At 34.8% G+C, this 17,665-nt stretch overlaps 2 pseudogenes; both read left to right on the top strand.

The window, feature by feature from the left end:
• The first annotated feature begins 388 nt into the window (after window positions 1-388).
• On the top strand, window positions 389-10,325 carry LOC120211614 (annotated as a pseudogene).
• Window positions 10,326-12,970: 2,645 nt separating this feature from the next.
• Window positions 12,971-14,213, top strand: LOC120211613 (annotated as a pseudogene).
• The last annotated feature ends 3,452 nt before the right edge of the window (window positions 14,214-17,665 follow it).

The raw sequence follows: 17,665 nt of genomic DNA, 5'->3' as shown, positions 1-17,665 counted from the left end.
CACCAAATTCTAAAACTTTACAATCTGATCACTAACCCGGTATTGAGGATGTTACAAATTTCCAGTAATTGCCATGGATAAAAAAAAACCAAGAGCTTTGGGTTTCTCTCACTATCATAGATTGCATGATGAAGTGTACATTTGTCCGAAACATGCACTGAACTTTGTTTACGTTCCCATTCAGTTTTTCCACAATGCAAATCTCCGCTACTGACAATGATATACATGATAGGGGGTCGTACGGTTCAGACACGAGCATGTGAATTGCCATGCATATTTTGAAGAGAAACTGAGAATTGTTTGGTAGCCAAGAAAATCTCATGCTCTACATAATTTTCAAGCGTTCCGTTGAAATGAAACAGATGGAAGTGTGTATGGTTGGTCAGAGATGACGATGGACGTTGAAAAAGCAACAAGTAAAATGAAAAGCAAACCACACACTATAATGGAGCATTGTTTCCTTCAAAATTGTACAACCCCTGCTTCATAAAGAAACGAGTTTTAGAAATTCCATACCATTATACCACGTGCATTAGAAAAATGTGCCGTAAAAAATTTACAAACCACAAACTCTCCATCTCTTTGAATAACTGTTTTTGGTCAATTTTATTTATAAAACTAAAAAGAGATTTTAGTGACAAAGGCGTAACTTGTCAAAAGCTTCATCAAGTGATAGGATTGCATGTCAATAAAATATTGCCAACAGGAAATGAACATATCCGTAGGGTTTCTACATATGTAAACAATCTTACAATCTGAATTTTTTAACTGATAATATTACGCATAAGGAATTTTTTTACGGTGAATAGCATTATTGTTTGTAATAAATTGATCGTTTTATCATTCATTCATTAACAAAAATTACAATTGCCATACAAATTTAATGTTAAAGTATCAATATGTACAAAGAGAAATGTAACGATTTGTTAGCTAAAGTATTTAGTTAAAGGGTGTCAACATTGTTAAATGGTGTCAATTCAGTCGCATAAATGTGGTATATCAGACTTTTGTAACTACGATAATGATTTGTTAACAGTCGAGTGATTAATTTGTCACAAAGCGACAATATTAACTATCGTTTTGTTATTTTTAAAACTTCAATACTGATAAAATTTACTTATACTTTAGTGGTCAATTATGCAATTTATCCTAAAATTTATATTTTACTCATATTAATACTATGGGTAAACTACGCATTTAGTCCCCCAACTATCACTTTGGCCCCGTTTTGGTCACTCAATTATTATTTTTAAATCATACATAACATTATATTTTGGTTATGTTTTGATCGAGCACTATTAAAAAATAAACAGAACTACTAATGTGAAGGAATTTTTTATTTTTTCAATAATGATATGTCATCATCTTTTGGTAACACGTCAGCATCATCGTTAATTTTTTTAATTGCATGTGACTAAAATGTAACCAAAATATTACTTTAGGTATGATTTTGAAAAATAATAGTTCAGTGACCAAACTGAAACTGAAGTAATAGTTGGGTGACTAAATACATAGTTTACCCTAAAATTATAGATAAATTTCAATCAAAGTGTTTTATTTCATTTATGCATGTGTTTTAAGCCCGATGAGTAAAATACTCAATTTAGGGAAGGCCTTGGCTCCTGAGTCACGTCCACAAAATTCAAGAGAAAAATATGGATCATATTACTACGTTTTTCAATAATTATTCAAATAAATATAAGCAATGAGCTGAAAAAATAACCCCTTCCTTCTTTCTTTGGCTCTCTCCTCCATCTCCATTTTCGTTTACGGCTAAAAACCAGTAAATGATTGAAACGTGTTTCAGCCTTCCACCTTCAGCATTCAATCCCCATTAAAATAAAACAGTTCAGCTCATTGAATTCGAAAAACCCAAAAAAAAGGCCATAAAACAGTTACACAAACAATCGAGCATGAACCATAGGCGGGATGAGGAGATCCCTCCGACCCAAATCCCTGCTTACTCACCGAAGTCCTTGAAACAACATAAATCTCTCCCTCGATCCATTAATTATCTCTTCAAGGAACAACGCCTTCTTTTTATCCTCGTTGACATTCTAATTATGCTGAATATTGCAGGGAATGCTTCAAGAACACATGCATGAAATGTATGTATGTATGCATTATTCATTTCAGGAAGTATATCCCACATTTGCTCTACATCACCTTATAAAGGACCCTTACATTGCTTAACTACTCAAAAGAATCACCTAACAATATCTTGTTACATTGTTAAAGATAACAAACTTTCAACCACCTAGCTTCTAGATCATTTCTAGAATCCTCATATGCATGAACATGCATGCACTGCTGCACAGGCTACTGCACTAGCATGAGAGTTGCACGAGCACACAGTAACTCTCAACATTCTCCCTGTTTCTTCCCTTCTTCAGTAATTAAACAAACATTAAACTTATCACGAAAGCTAGTAAAGGCTGTCTTTGACAAATACTTAGTCAAGCCATCTGCAACTTGATGGACTGCTGGAACATAACTCACACAAAGTTGATTTACAACAATTTTCTCCTAAACAAAATGCACATCTAAGTCCAAATGCTTGGACTGCGAATGATATACTGGATTAGCACTTAATGCAATTGCACTCGTGATATCATACCATATTGTTGGCTGCTTATACCGTGGCACCTTCAAGTCAGCAAGCAAGGTATCAACCCATGCTACTTCTGCTGCAGCATCTGCAAGACTTCTATATTCAACTTCCATGGTTGATCGTGACACCACCTTTTGTTTCTTTGCACTCCACGACACCATACTTTCTCCAACAAAAACACAGTGACCAGACATTGACCGCCTATCATCAGCACAACCACCTCAATCAGCATCTGAGAAGGTTGAGATATGCAATTTGCCTGGTATAAACCCAAGACCATAGTTCAATGTCCCAGCTAAATAACGCAGAAAGCGCTTAGCAGCAAGAAAGTGTTGCTCTCTAGGAGCATGCATATACTGAGCCACCTTGTTCACACTGAAGGCAATATCAGGCCTTATGTGACACATATAGAGTAGCCCCCTAAACTATAAAATTCTTGAGCATCAGAAAGCAAGTGTCCTTTATCCTTGGTCAGCTTAGAGGAAGCATCCATATGAGTAAAAGTGAATGAAGCCTTGACCATTTTTGCATTCTCAAGTAGTTCCAATATATATTTCTTCTGGTTAAGCATTAACAGTTGATCACATCGCTTGACTTCAATGCCTAAGAAATAGTGTAGCTCACCTAGATATTTAAAGGAAAAATGATTCTTCAACAGCATAACCATCTTCTCAATCCCACTCGATGACTGTCCTGTAACTATTATATCATTAATATAGACCAAAACATATGTTGACATTCCATCTTCTGTCAAAATAAACAGAGAATCATCATCTATAGATTCTTTGAAACCAAGCTTAACCAGACAACCTTTCAACTTAGGATGCCAATTTCGTGGTGCCTAGCGTAGTCCATAAAGAGATTTTTTCAATTTGTAAACCAATCTACCACCTTCATGAGTGTATTGCTCAAAACCAGGTGGTTGTTGCATGAAGACATCTTCACTCAAATCACCATGGAGAAATGTATTATTGACATCCACCTGTCTCAATGGCCATCCTCTAGAAACAACAAGGGCAAGTATAACATTCAACGTGGAGAACCGAACAACAGGGCTGAAGGTCTCCTTGAAGTCTTGCCCAGGTACCTGAGAATATCCCTTATCCACCAGAAGAGCCTTGTACCTTTGAACCGACCCATCAGAGTTACGCTTTATTTTAAAAAGCCACTTGCAACCAACAATGGTTCGTCCCTCAGGCAGCTTTACTAGAGACCACGTGCCATTACTCTTAAGCACAACAAGCTCAGCATGCACATCTGCCTTCTATTCCTTGGACTTCATGGCTTTATCAATAGACGGAGGAAGATATTCATCCAAGGAAGTAATCAAAACCTTGGGCTTAAAGATCCTACACTTACTTCTCGTTAGCATGGGATGCTGATTTGCAGAAGATACATTATGCTCAGGAACAGATTGCATGTGAACATTAGGTAAATCTTCAGGTACTTCAGTAGGCAACTGTTGAGACTCAAGACCAGTAGACTCAGTTGTACTATCTTACATAGCTGAATTATCATCACCATCTTGAATACTGGAATCTGTACCACCTTGACTAGCAGCACCTTTACGAGCATGTGAAGACACGCTAGGATGTATCGATGAACCAGTCACAACCCTTGTGCTCACGCATTAAAAAAAACTTGCAAGGGATATGATCCCCATGCATGAGTACTAGGTATACATGTAGATTGTTGTTTATCTGCAAAAGGAAATACATCCTCATCAAGTTTAACATACCTTGAAATATACACTCGATCATCCTGATCAAGGCATTGAAACCCTCGATGTTGTGAAATGTAACCCAAGAATACACATGGTGCAGAACGAAACATTAACTTATGCTGCTGAAAGGGCCTCAAATGAGGAAAACAACGACGACCAAATACACGTAGTGTCTTGTAGTCTGGTTTTGCTCCAAATAACTTTTCAAATGGTGAATTGTTACCTAACACTCTTATAGGTAATCGATTTATTAAATATGATGTTGTAGCCACAGCATAGGACCAAAAACAAAATGGAAGAGCAGCCTGAGCAGGTAACACAAGAGCTAGCTCAACCAAATGACGGTGTTTACGTTCTACAAAACCATTATGTTCAGAAGTGTGAGGGCATGTGATTCGATGAGAGATGCTTGCACGAGTTAGATTACAAGACAACTGCCTATACTCACCTCCCCAATCAATCTGAATCGATTTAATGGGCAATGAAAACTGAGTTGCAACCATGGTTTGAAATAACCGAAATGCATCAAGAGCCTGGGATTTATTCTTTAGCATAGCATCTACAAATGACACATAGTACCGATAACCACAAGAAGGAATATGTGCAGCACCCCAAAGATCAGTAAAGATAAGTTGAAAGGGAACATCATACACAATAGTAGAGGAATCAAAGGGCATCACGTGGCTCTTTCCCATACAACAAGCAACACACGTTGTATTAAGTTTGTTTGAAATGTTAACATTCTTCGAATTACACATATCCTTCAAGGTATGAAAGGCAGAATGTCATAATCTCCTATGCCAAAGATCAAACACACTAGAACCAACAACATTATGAACTTTAACTTTATTACATGGAAAAACTTTAGGCGCCATAGAAAACGTATAAAGGCATTCATGTTACTGTCCTCGAAGCACGATTGCACCATTATTTTAATCTCAAACAAGGCACTCATCAACATGGAACTCTAAGAAGACTTTGTTGTCCCTAGTAAGCTTGGACACCGAGAGTAAATGCTTTGTTATTTTTGGTACTTGCAAGAGATCACTCAATATTAAAGCTTGAGAAGAAGCATGTAAAACAAATATACCAATCGAGTGTACCCCTAGTGACACACCATTACCCACTAGAATATTACCTGGACCGGTAAACTCAGAAGATTGCATTATCTTGGAAGCATCTGGGGTTACATGACGGGTCATCCCCGAGTCAACAACCCAATGCTCACCTGAAGCCACATGTACTTGAGGTTGATTAGAAGCAGACATACCAGTCTTAGCACTGCAGCAAGAACAACTTGATGAATCAAGCGTGGCACAATTTACAATTCCAGATTCATCCCTGGCCCATGATGAACCAGAAGACGCATTGGCACCAGGAAAATCTCGATCAAACCTATACCAGTACCAATCAACAAAATGCCCATTCTTACCACATAGCTGGCACTAGAGACGAGCACGACCTTGACCACGTCCTCCAGATCGACCCCCTCGAATTGACTCAGTCGATCCAACCACCGATCTTCCTTGAGCAATATGAGCACTCATTGGAAAGTTCTCAGGCTGAGAATCAAACCCATCAATATGCGTTTCAGCATCAACCAATATAGAGTAAACTTGATCCAATGAAAGGGTTTCACGTGTGGTGATAATTACTACCATGAATGACTGATATTCCCTTGGTAAGCCTTTGAGAATGCTCTCAATATGTTCAACTTAAGACACCAGACTTCCACAAGAAGCTAGTGTATCATAAATTTATTTAACATGGGTGAGATAAACCCGGACCGAATCATCACATTTCCTCATAAATTAGAGTTTGTAATGAAGATTCATGACTATAGTTGTGGATCGATTAGCAAAGAACTGTAGAACCATATTCCAAACGGCAGCAACTGACTCAGCACCAACGAACTGTGGCAACAGTAGAGCACTGATCGTGGATAGGAGCTAGGACGCAAGCACACTATCTTGCGCTATAAAATCTTCACGAGCTTCATTAGCAATTGTTTCACTATGCTCATTGACAACCATCTCTGGTGGAATTGGTAAGGATCCATTTAGCAACCGTTCAAGATGGTGACTACGAACTGTAAGTAAAACATGCTGCTTTCACAAAATGAAGTTCATCTAATCAAACACTATATTTAAACGCTTGTTGGTAAACATCCGAGCTTGTGAGGAATAAGAATCAGAAAAGAGAACCATCGTAGCTAGCAAAACTCTCTAGGACCGAAAGCGAATGATACCATGTTGAATACTGCAGGGAATGCTTCAAGAACTCATGCATGAAATGTATGTATGTATGCTTTATTCATTTCAAGAAGTATATCCCACATTTTCTCTACATCACCTTATAAAGGACCCTTACATTGCTTAACTACTCAAAAGAATCATCTAACAATATTCTGTTACATTGTTAAAGATAACAAATTTTTAACCACCTAGCTTCTAGATCATTTCTAGAATCCTCACATGCATGAACATGCATGCACTACAGCACAGGCTGCTGCACTAGCACGAGAGCTGCACGAGCACACAATAACTCTCAACAGGTTCCACGTTTTTCATCCTGTAACCATCTCTCTCTCGTTTGGGCCCTTCCGATGCCACTTCCTCGATCCGCAGATCTTTCTCCAAGGACAACAAAATCACCACTGTTGTTTCCGTCGTTTCCCGTGACCATGACTCGTCGTTCGGTTCCTATTCCTCCGTTTATAACAAACCCATTATTAGCAAGGCAGGGCGAGTACCTGTTGGGATTGGACTGCGGAGAATGAGGGTCGTGGTCACGGGTAGGGCCGGGTTCGTCGGGAGTCATCTTGTTGATAAGCTGATCACAAGAGGCGATGAAGTGATAGTTGTTGATAATTTCTTCACCGGGAGGAAGGACAATGTTGAACTATGTTTCGATATAACAATTTAAGGCAAAATGGTTTTTGGACTTGAATTGAATTTACAAAATGTATTTGGACTTAATTGAATTTATTCAAAATTTACAAAAATAATTCAAAGTTCTTTTAATTTAAAATTGAGCACAAAAATGTTTTTATGAATAGTAATTTAAGGGGTATCGATTCCCTATGAAGGGGTACCGATTCCCCCCATTCTGGGCAGCCTATTTTTGCAGAAAAATCATTCCCAAACGGCTCCAAAATATCCCCAACGGCTAGATATGACTTCAAACACATTCCAAGCTATAAATACAACCTAAGGACACTTGAAGAAGAAAGAGAACAACTATCCAAGCAATCAAACACAAGAGAAGAGTTTTTCATTCTTATTTCATCTTTCTCTTGTAAATATTTTGTTCTTGTGAGCTCAATCTTGTAAACACCTACCTTAGAGAGGTTTTCTTGTTTACATCTTTTATCCTATTGTAAAGGGGAAAGGTTCTAGCTTATCCCGTGTAAAAGCTAGGGAAAGGTTCTAGTTTAGCCCGGAAAAACTAGGGAGTTGTAAGGTTATCTCTTTGTCCTCAAAAGAAAGAACAAATTAGTGAATTTGTTGGAAAATCCTTGGTGAGGAGCTAAGGTAGTGGATGTAGACTTTGGTTGAGAAAGTCGAACCACTCTAAATCGTTGTGCAATTTTCTATCTTTCAATCTCCTTACTCCCTAAACACAAAACCGTTCCGACCCCTCTTTGCAAATCGTTCCGGTTGTCGTTTCGAGCTTCCGAAAATCCTAATAGACAATTTGGTTCATCTTTTCGAGATTCCCATGTTCAAACTGATTCGTCACGATGTTGTTGAGCCAATTCTCTTGGAAGTGGATCGTATCTATCATTTAGCTTGCCCTGTTTCTCCTATTCATTATAAATACAATCATGTTAAGACTATCATATCCTTTGCTCTAGTTTATTCCATTTTCGCATTAGCAAATGCCATTTTTCTCGTTTATGATGTTGTTTCTGTCATTATTTTCAATAGAATGAGTTTTATTTTTGCATTTTGTTCAGTAATTTCAATATTGAGAACCTTGACTTTGTGAATTTACAAGACTAATGTGATGGGTACTCTTAATATGTTGGGGGTTGCAAAGAGAGTTTGGGCCAGGTTTTTACTCACGAGCACGAGTGAGGTTTATGGTGATCCGTTTCAGCATCCTCGGAAAGAGACCTATTGGGGAAATGTCAATCCAATTGGTAACTTCAAAAAATTTTGGTTTTGGTTGCATGTTTCTCTATTATGTTGTGTAATGTTATCATCGAGGTGCCGGTGTTGAGGTATAGTTTTCTCGCTTTACATGTTCAAGATAATAGGATATCAATCACCTACTCTAGAAATAATCATATTCTAAAATTTATAGCTATGTTTTCTTTCAACAACCACATTAGCATTGAATGTCTAGTTAATTGTTCTTCTATCACATTCTTTGCTAGTACATTAGCGTATGTCTATTCTCTAGCATTACGTAGTGTTTACTTCGAAGTTATATAACCTTTGATGCTTAGTGTGGGTGAGAGTTGCGATGGTTTAGCTGATTTATAGATCCAAAAGTTGGCTTATTTGTACTTTCTTAACCAGTCACCTGTAGGAAAGGATGGACTTTGGAGATGAATTTACAAATGTTTTTAGTAATTTGCTAAAAGAATACAATTCTAAAAGAAAGTGAATCTAATTTTGTAATTTTAAAGATTCTTTTTGCGATATGCTAAATGAATGTGTCACTGAGTTCAGAAGTGTATATAAAACTCACAATGGTAGTGAATAATCAAGGTTGACAAGGTCCTATATTGGTCTGTCAATTTCAGGTTCGAAGTGATCATCCGATCCTTAGCTAAAGCTTAAAGATTAACTTTCAAGGGGAGGATAAAAAAAAGGTGCTATATCATGTGAAAAATCTTACATGCGATGATCAAATGATGATTCTTGCTATTGACAGGTCCGAATTGCTCGTATCTTCAATACTTATGGGCCTCGTATGTGCTTGGATGATGGGCGTGTTGTTAGCAATTTTTTTGCTCAGGTGGGTTCATCCTTCTAATTCTTGCATTCATTTAAAGTAATAGGTTGAGATTTGGATCATATATATATTTTCTTATAATGGCAGCTTTGTTCTGCAGGCCATCCTGAAGCAGCCAATGACTGTTTATGGTGACGGCCAACAAACACGAAGCTTCCAATACGTTTCTGATTTGGTATGGCTGTTTGTTACCTTGTGTACATTTCCTTATGATTCCTTTTTCTTATTGAAATTTGCAAATAGATAATGGTTTGAACATTTTTCTTTTGTATTTGAATTCTGAAAACTGGAGAGAAGCACAAAGTGGAAAGAGTTTCGATATTTTCTCTCATTTGGATTAGAGCAGGGTAGAAAAACTAGTTATATGCCTTCTTTTACTCGAACAGTTAAAAATCAGACAATGTGGAAGCTAAGAACATGTGAATGAATACATGCAAATCGAAGATGTTCATATTGGAGCTCATAAATGACAGGTGGATGGACTTGTTGCTTTAATGGAGGGTGAGCACATAGGGCCTTTTAACCAGGGAAACCCAGGAGAGTTCACTATGCTTGAGTTGTCAGAGGTTGTCAAAGAAACGATTGATCCAACTGCAACAATAAAATTTAAACCAAATACTACTGATGATCCACATACGAGGAAACCTGATATCAGCAAAGCAAAAGATCTGCTGACCTGGGAACCTAAAATCTCTCTAAGAGAGGGGTTCCCTCTTATGGTGGGTGATTTCCGGCAATGCATTTTGAACGAAGATGAAGGAAAGGGGACTTAAACAGAAAAGAACCTAAACAAGTATGTACAGTGTGACAAGCATCTGTAATTTGTCGATTCATTCATTCGTTCTTTTTTTATTATTACTATTATCCTTGCTCTACAGTAGCTGGGAATTTTGCAGTTCTCAACCCACCCCTCTATAGGAAGATGAGTCGTTTCTTCCTTTTATGATATTATTAGTTCAAAGTCTTATAACATCTAAATTTTGCAGTTGAGTTTTGTATTGATTGCTTTTTGAAGGCCTTTGATGGTCTGGCTTGTTTTTGGTGCAATAATGCCTTTGAAAGGCTTGCACTTTAGGCTCTGGTCGAGCAGACTAGCTCATTTTGTATTCTTTCAAGGTCTAGGAATAAAATAAAGAAGTAAAAAGAAGTACCCTTTTATGCCTTTCCAAGCTTATATGCTTAGAGAATTCACTCAGGAATAGTGGTTAAACTTGTATTGAATAGCTCGATCATGTTATCGTCTCTGTATGTAAATAAATTCGGATTTCGACATCTATAACACAGCTTGGATTCACAAGTCTCCATCATGTTTTCCTGCCTACAAGAATTGCGGAAGTAAGAACAAAATATCAGTTCCTTTTGGTGTGTATCTTTCTGCAATAGGGAAAGTTGGGACACAACTCACATGCCATAAACGACACTTGGGGTCGGGGACCATGAATAAAAGTTATCTGCTTCTTACTTCACTTCCTTTTTCCTAATCAAATTATTGGTTAATAATTAGCATTCTTTTCCTTCCATAATTTTCACAGACGTTGATCCCAAAGAAAACTCTACCTGTACCTTTATATGTTTGCATAAAGCCTAAATATTTTGTTAGGAGAACTGCAACTGGGGCCATACTTCTCTTGGAAGGCATCACACAAGTTCACAAATTTCATTAGTTTTTTTAACTTTGGTGCATCAAAAAGATAAGTCATTTCCAAGCATCTGATTCCACTTAATAGTTGAGAATACGTTCCATGAGAATCTGAATAAAAAGCATTAATGTTACATGTTCCATAATAAATTGTGTATTGCACCATGAACATAACTGGTCCTGCCCCTGTTGTGTTTTATTGCAGTAGAGTATGGCCATTTTTTTACTTTGGTTTTTAAATAAGACAATGACGAAAAATATCCTTAGCATTTGATTAAATAGTCATTTTTACCAAACATTTCATTTTGAGATAAAAATCTTTATGTGGATGGAAATAATTAGTCAACAAATGGCCAACGCTCCAAAATTGAGACTTTTTAGTCTTAAAATGAAACGTTGAGAGTCCAAATGCTCCCAAAAAAAAAAAGAGCTCAAGTGACTATCGTCTTAAAATGAAATATTAGGGGGTTAAAATGCTAAAAACAAAAAAATAGAGACTAAAATAATTATTTAATCAAATATTTTGAGTCATTCTTGACATTGTATTTTTTTTATTAATTTGGGATAAGTATTTGTTTAAAAATAATTCTCAACTATTTGACATTGAACGCTCGTACTCCTCGCATTGCTAATACTCAAACCCGAAACCTCTAAAATAACAATAATTCATTATTACCGAGTTCACTAGGGTTTGTACTTTAAATAAGAATGCAATACAATCCAAACCATGGTTTCATTTCCATGGACCACAAAATGTGTGTAATTCATCCTCAACTACCTCATGCATTATCATGATATTAAACCTCAACTAATTTGGAATTAATTTGATTTTCTACTGAATAACTCTTATACAAAGAATTATGTATTTACACCTCTTTCAATGCTGCTGCATGATTTTACCGTTGGATTGTCTCATATGATTCATGTCAAAAGCATTGAATTCACAGACAATAATACTCTGATAATGTAGGCCGCCCGCACCTGCAATACAGAAAAGACATATTTCATTATCTATTTATTTATTTTACAGACAGAAAACAATGAACAATTTTAATTAAACAACAGTTAATGATCAAACCAATGTTGTCGTATGAACATCTTTGCCCTGAACTCTTAGTTTTGTCTCCCACAATCAAATCTAATTACTAATTAACATGAATTTAAAAGTTCCCAATTGGCCAAAAGTACATGGCATCCATGGAAGTAAGTGCAGAAATTAAAGATTTGTGAAAAGAAAACTTTCATTAAGGCCGTGTATATATTAAATGCAGTGCTTTAAATTACTCATAAAAGAACAAGCCAGCCTTCCCCTACATTAGGTCTTTTTCATTCATTAAGATTTAATTTTACATAAGAGTTGGTTGCATCTATTAAAGACCAGATTCTTCATTTGTATTTTGGCCCTTCTAGTGAAAGACCCTAATTTAATCAAACTTTTCCATATCCTTCTAGCTAAAGTTCACATAATTTCGATTTTAATTCTGTATTCGTATAATCATTTTAAGAGATGATATTTATTGACTTATAATAGACTTAAAATAAAAGAGGAATTGAAAATAAATAGGTGTTCTATTATGATTTAGGAAAACATGGTTAAAGTTTAGTAAAAATTAGTCTTAAAATGAATGAGAAATTGAAGAAATAATGAAATCGGAGATCAAATAGTAAAATTGTCAAAAACTCAACCAAATGTTTAGTTTTATGAGTGACTCGAAAATTTCAAATTTTAACTCGACTAATTTGAAAATTGACTCAATAATTTGAGTTAACTCGAATAACTTTAATAACTCAACTCAAAAAACTCAAAACTAAAAAAAAAATCAAATTTTCAAATAGAGTTCTCCCTCGTCTTAGATTTGAGATAAAAGCAAAACAACTGACCTTCTTTTGGAACTTGCTTCTCATCATCTGCAGATTCTCTAAACCACTAGTTATTTCCTTCAAAGCTATCAACATCCAAATTTCAGAAACGAAAATGAAAAGAATGGATATTTTTTGTGCATCCCAAGCTTCAACAGCCGTGTGTTTAAGCATGGATAAAGTGGCCTCCTCCTCTTGCTCCTCCGCATCCGCCGTCCAACTCGGCGGTAAAGCCATCGACCGCCACAACCCCATCATCCGAGACGCCAAGAGGTTCAGCAGAACTCTACCTTCCAACCCTTGCACATCTCAGCCACCGCCAATCAACCCTGTGCCTTACCATCAGCTCAAGAAGAACCAAAAAAAGAGTTCAAGCAAGTCAAGCAATGATCATGCAAAAAAGGGTCCTTCTTCTTCTTCTTCTTCTTCTTCTTCTTCAGTTTCTGCTAAGTTGAATGGTCAAAAGAAGAAGAAAAAGGGTTCATCTAAGAACAGTTATTGAAGCCAACTGATACCAAAGCTGAAGAAACTAGTAGGAAAAGTTTCACCACCAAAGCGATTGATCTTGTCACCCCTCCTGGTTCCTCTAGATATCTGTTGGGTGATAGTAATAATAATAATTCTGGGTTTTTTGATGGAGTATCGGATTATGATCTTCCTGCTGAAGCAAACAGATTCAAGCTTTAAAAGAAGATCAAATCATTTTCTCCAAGCAGTCTCCACCATCTTCCCCAGAGAAGCCTACTAAAGACCAGGTTTGTTTTGCTCCTTTTATGCCTCATAAGTCATAATTTAATCACCATTAACAATTCTTCTAGCGATTTCAATGGGTAAAGAAAAGTATATTGTTCTAGCTTTGAGGGTCATACATTGTCAGTAATTATGAAAAATTCTGAACTAATACTACCTTGTAATCTTAAAATCATTATTTATCCAAAAAAAAAAATCTTAAAACCATTATCAATCTTGGCTTCAGGTTGTGGTGTTAAGAGTGTCATTACACTGCAAAGGATGTGAAGGAAAAGTGAGGAAACATTTATCAAGAATGGAAGGTAATTTCATCTCTCCAGGTCTAATTACAATTTTAGTCCCTCTACTATACTAAAATTCAATATTTAACCTCTATACTTTTTGTTTTAGGCGTTTCATCTTTCAGCATCGACTTCCCAACCAAGAAGGTCACGATCGTCGGAGATGTAACGCCGTCAGGCGTATTGGCCAGTGTTTCAAAGGTTAAGAGTGCACAGTTTTGGACATCCATCATGGCTGCAATACTACAAACAAGTAGAGCAATCTTGCTATCATCATCATTTTCATGGAAAAAGAAAACTGTTTATTTAGCATGTGTACATTATGGAACTTTGAATGTGATAGCCGAATCAGAATAACTTTATGTTAGCACAAAAGTAGTGGGGAAATCATTTTGGGGTCTCCTTTGTGTAATAACTATGTTTCTATGGGACTGTTTGGGCAAAAAGAAAAGCATCTTTTAGGCCATGATGGTCCATTCTCTCAGTTTGTTCCCCCATGCTTTTGATACTGCAGAGCTTCCCTATAAGATAACATTGATTTCAGCATAAATAATGAATTGAACTGTTAGTATGAGTTTGGGGTTTAGGAGTTCTAAAAGAAAAACAAACATTTGGTTACAGACTCGAGGCTATTTCTTGGTACATGTTTCAATGTCTTTTAACAGTTTCCCTGTAAGATAACATTAACACAAAACCATAATTAGTTTTATCGTTGTATATCAAATTTGTCACTCAATCGTTAACAATCGTCATCTTGATCACGAAAGTTTGGTGCGAGCGACTGAATTGACTTTATTTGAGCTTGTACCATTTGACCAGCTACTTTAGCTCACACTTTAAAAAATATAAATCATTTTTTTGAAGAAAAAAACAAGATCGAAGAGTTCACTAGCAGTGGAGTGAAAGATCCTTAGTTTCCTCCATGGCCAGAAAGCAAAACAACCTCCGATAAATTCATGCTCGTTTCATCTGGCAATGTATGCACTACTAGACTAACCAAATCTTTTCTCATTTTGTCTCGGTGGTGTTCACCCCAACAAGATGGACTACAAGAACCTTGTCTTATCCAGACTAGGCCTGTAAACGAACCGAACGAACACGAACGGAGGTGTGTTCATGTTCGTTCATTTAATAAATAAACGAACATAAACGAACAAAATTTTTTTTGTTCATGTTCGTTCATTAAGGAATATAGCTTGCTCATGTTCGTTCATTTAATAAATAAACGAACATAAATGAACACGAACGAACGAACATAATAAACGAACAACACAAACAAAAAAAAAAACTTATTCGAACACAACAAACGAATGTAAAAAAAAGTAAACAACAAGAACAACAACTTAAAATTCATTAATATACCCTGCAACTTTAGAGTTAATTTGTTCGAATACGACAAAAACATACATAAATCATAAATAAGTTATATGAACATAATAAAGTGTTAAAATTAATTTGTTCAACAAAACAATCTTCTTGAAATCCAAACAACTTCAATAATCTTCGTAACATATTCAACTTGCCCTCTGTTCGAACATAAATGAACGAACATAAATGGACGAACATATAATCGAACGTTCACGACGTAAATGAACGAACGAGCCCTTTATTCATGTTCGTTCATTTAATTAAACGAACACAAAATCTTGTTCATGTTCGTTCACTTAATAAATAAACGTACATAAACGAACTTCCCACCGCACGATTCGCTGAACGTTCAGTTCATTTACAGGCCTAATCCAGACACATAACCTTAACATTTTGTTTTTTTAACTCCATAGTCAAAGACATACATTGACACATGAGTGTAGCTTTTCAGTGAGAGTCAAAGGGACTTATCAAAAGTGTCAACTCAACCGTCCAAACATGCTACATTAAACTTTTGTAACTGCGATAACAACCGTTAATGAATAAACAATTAATTTGTTACAAAATGATAACGTTAATAATCGTTTCGTTATTTTTGAAACTTTATTATCAAAAAATGAAATGTATTCATACTTCAGAGAATATTTATGTAGTTGACCCAATAAAATATTACTATTTCAACTTTTGATCTTGCATGCCATTGAAGTATCTGACAGTTGGACCCAATTTTAAATTTCTCAACTGTTAATGCAGTCCTGGAACAACACAAATGCATGTGGTGAAAAAAAAGTAAAATAAGGGAGAACAAGGCAAAGGACACTCTTTTTAGTTATTACCAGAAAACACCCCTCACTTATTTGAAGAAATCAAATTAAAATTTTAAATATAATGTTTTGCATTAACGTATAATTATATAATTTTAAATAAATTATATAAGATATAAGTTGAATTAAGATGTTGTGCTAAAATAAAAGGTAACATTAAGATACCACAAATATATGAATGAACAAATTATTGACATTAAAGTTTAATAAAAATTTAGTTTATTCTTAAAAAGTCAATAGAAATTGATGATAATTTTAGATATATAAAAATGAACGCGGTGTAGATTGGATGATGCTGTCACGCTCGACGAGTACGGATGAACACTGTTAATGATGAGCACCATTAAATTAATTTATAAAACATTAAAATATAAAGTACTAAATATATAATTAAAAATTAAAAATCTAAATGTAGTTTGATTAAAATACAATATTTATAAAACATTAGTTTTAAGATTAAACTATATTATTGACCACCTAACTATTTATCCCTTTTACTTTAACCAACGTTTTTCAATTTTGTCAATCGGGTCAACTAACTATTTCAATCTTGTCAATTAAGCCATCTTCCGTTAAATATTAACAGAGGAGATGACGTGGCAGTTAATAAAGTTTTTGTATAATTACACATTTAATCCTCATTACTTACACATTTTATTAATTTGGTCCTAACTTTTATTTAATTCAATAAATTTAATCCTCAATCATATGGTGACATGTGTCATTGTGTGATTGGATTTTTTTAATATTTTTTATTTAATAAATTTTTCATCCAATCAAATGGTGCCACATGTCACCAATTGAACGAATGAAAAATAAATTAAATCAATAACTGCTACTAGTGGGTTTAAACCTTGGACGCAAGATAAAAAATTAAGCACCCTAACCACTAAGACATACCACTAAATTTGTCTAGAATACAAAACATAATATATATACTTTATAATGTAGTTAATGATAATAAATGACCTTATAAGGACTCAAACATGAAATAATTGAATAGTATGAAAATATAAAATATATAAACAAATATTATAATTGATTAATAAATGAATATGTTTTATTTATAAATTAAATCATATTTAATGCAAAAAAGTGAATTTAATATGAATTGAAATGTATCGTTTTACATATTTTAAATTAATAAATATATCATATCTTATACTTTAAAATATTATAACTTCGATTGGATTCTAATTTTATTTAACAACTCTATATTAAAAAAGACTAATTCAATAAAATCAAGTTTCCCCTAAAATTTTCTTCAAATATATAATGAATAAATAATAAAATATAAAATTCTTATACTCTAACCAGGATATAAACAAGTCAATGCATAAGTTAAAATTCTTACTACATTAAGTCTTCAACTGTCTGAAAAATTCTAAGTCAATGAAGCTCTTTGTTTTATTTCAATTATAATATATTAAAATTATTTTTATTTTTTCATTAAAATGAGTTAAAATATAAATAAAATACAATCACATATTAACCAGATATAATATTAGTGTGTGTGTGTGTATATATATATATATATCATATTTTCGTATTATTCAACTATTCCATGTTGGAGCTCTTATTAGGTCATTTTCCCTTTTTTTATTGCCATTAACTATATATATTATGTCGCGATAAGTTTGTCAT

The sequence above is a fragment of the Hibiscus syriacus genome, unplaced genomic scaffold (assembly GCF_006381635.1).
Source record: "Hibiscus syriacus cultivar Baekdansim isolate YM2019G1 unplaced genomic scaffold, ASM638163v2 tig00109978_pilon, whole genome shotgun sequence".
NCBI classification, from domain to species: domain Eukaryota; kingdom Viridiplantae; phylum Streptophyta; class Magnoliopsida; order Malvales; family Malvaceae; genus Hibiscus; species Hibiscus syriacus.
The sequence above is the reverse complement of the archived record's forward strand: the minus strand, read 5'-3'. Positions and strand labels throughout refer to the sequence as shown.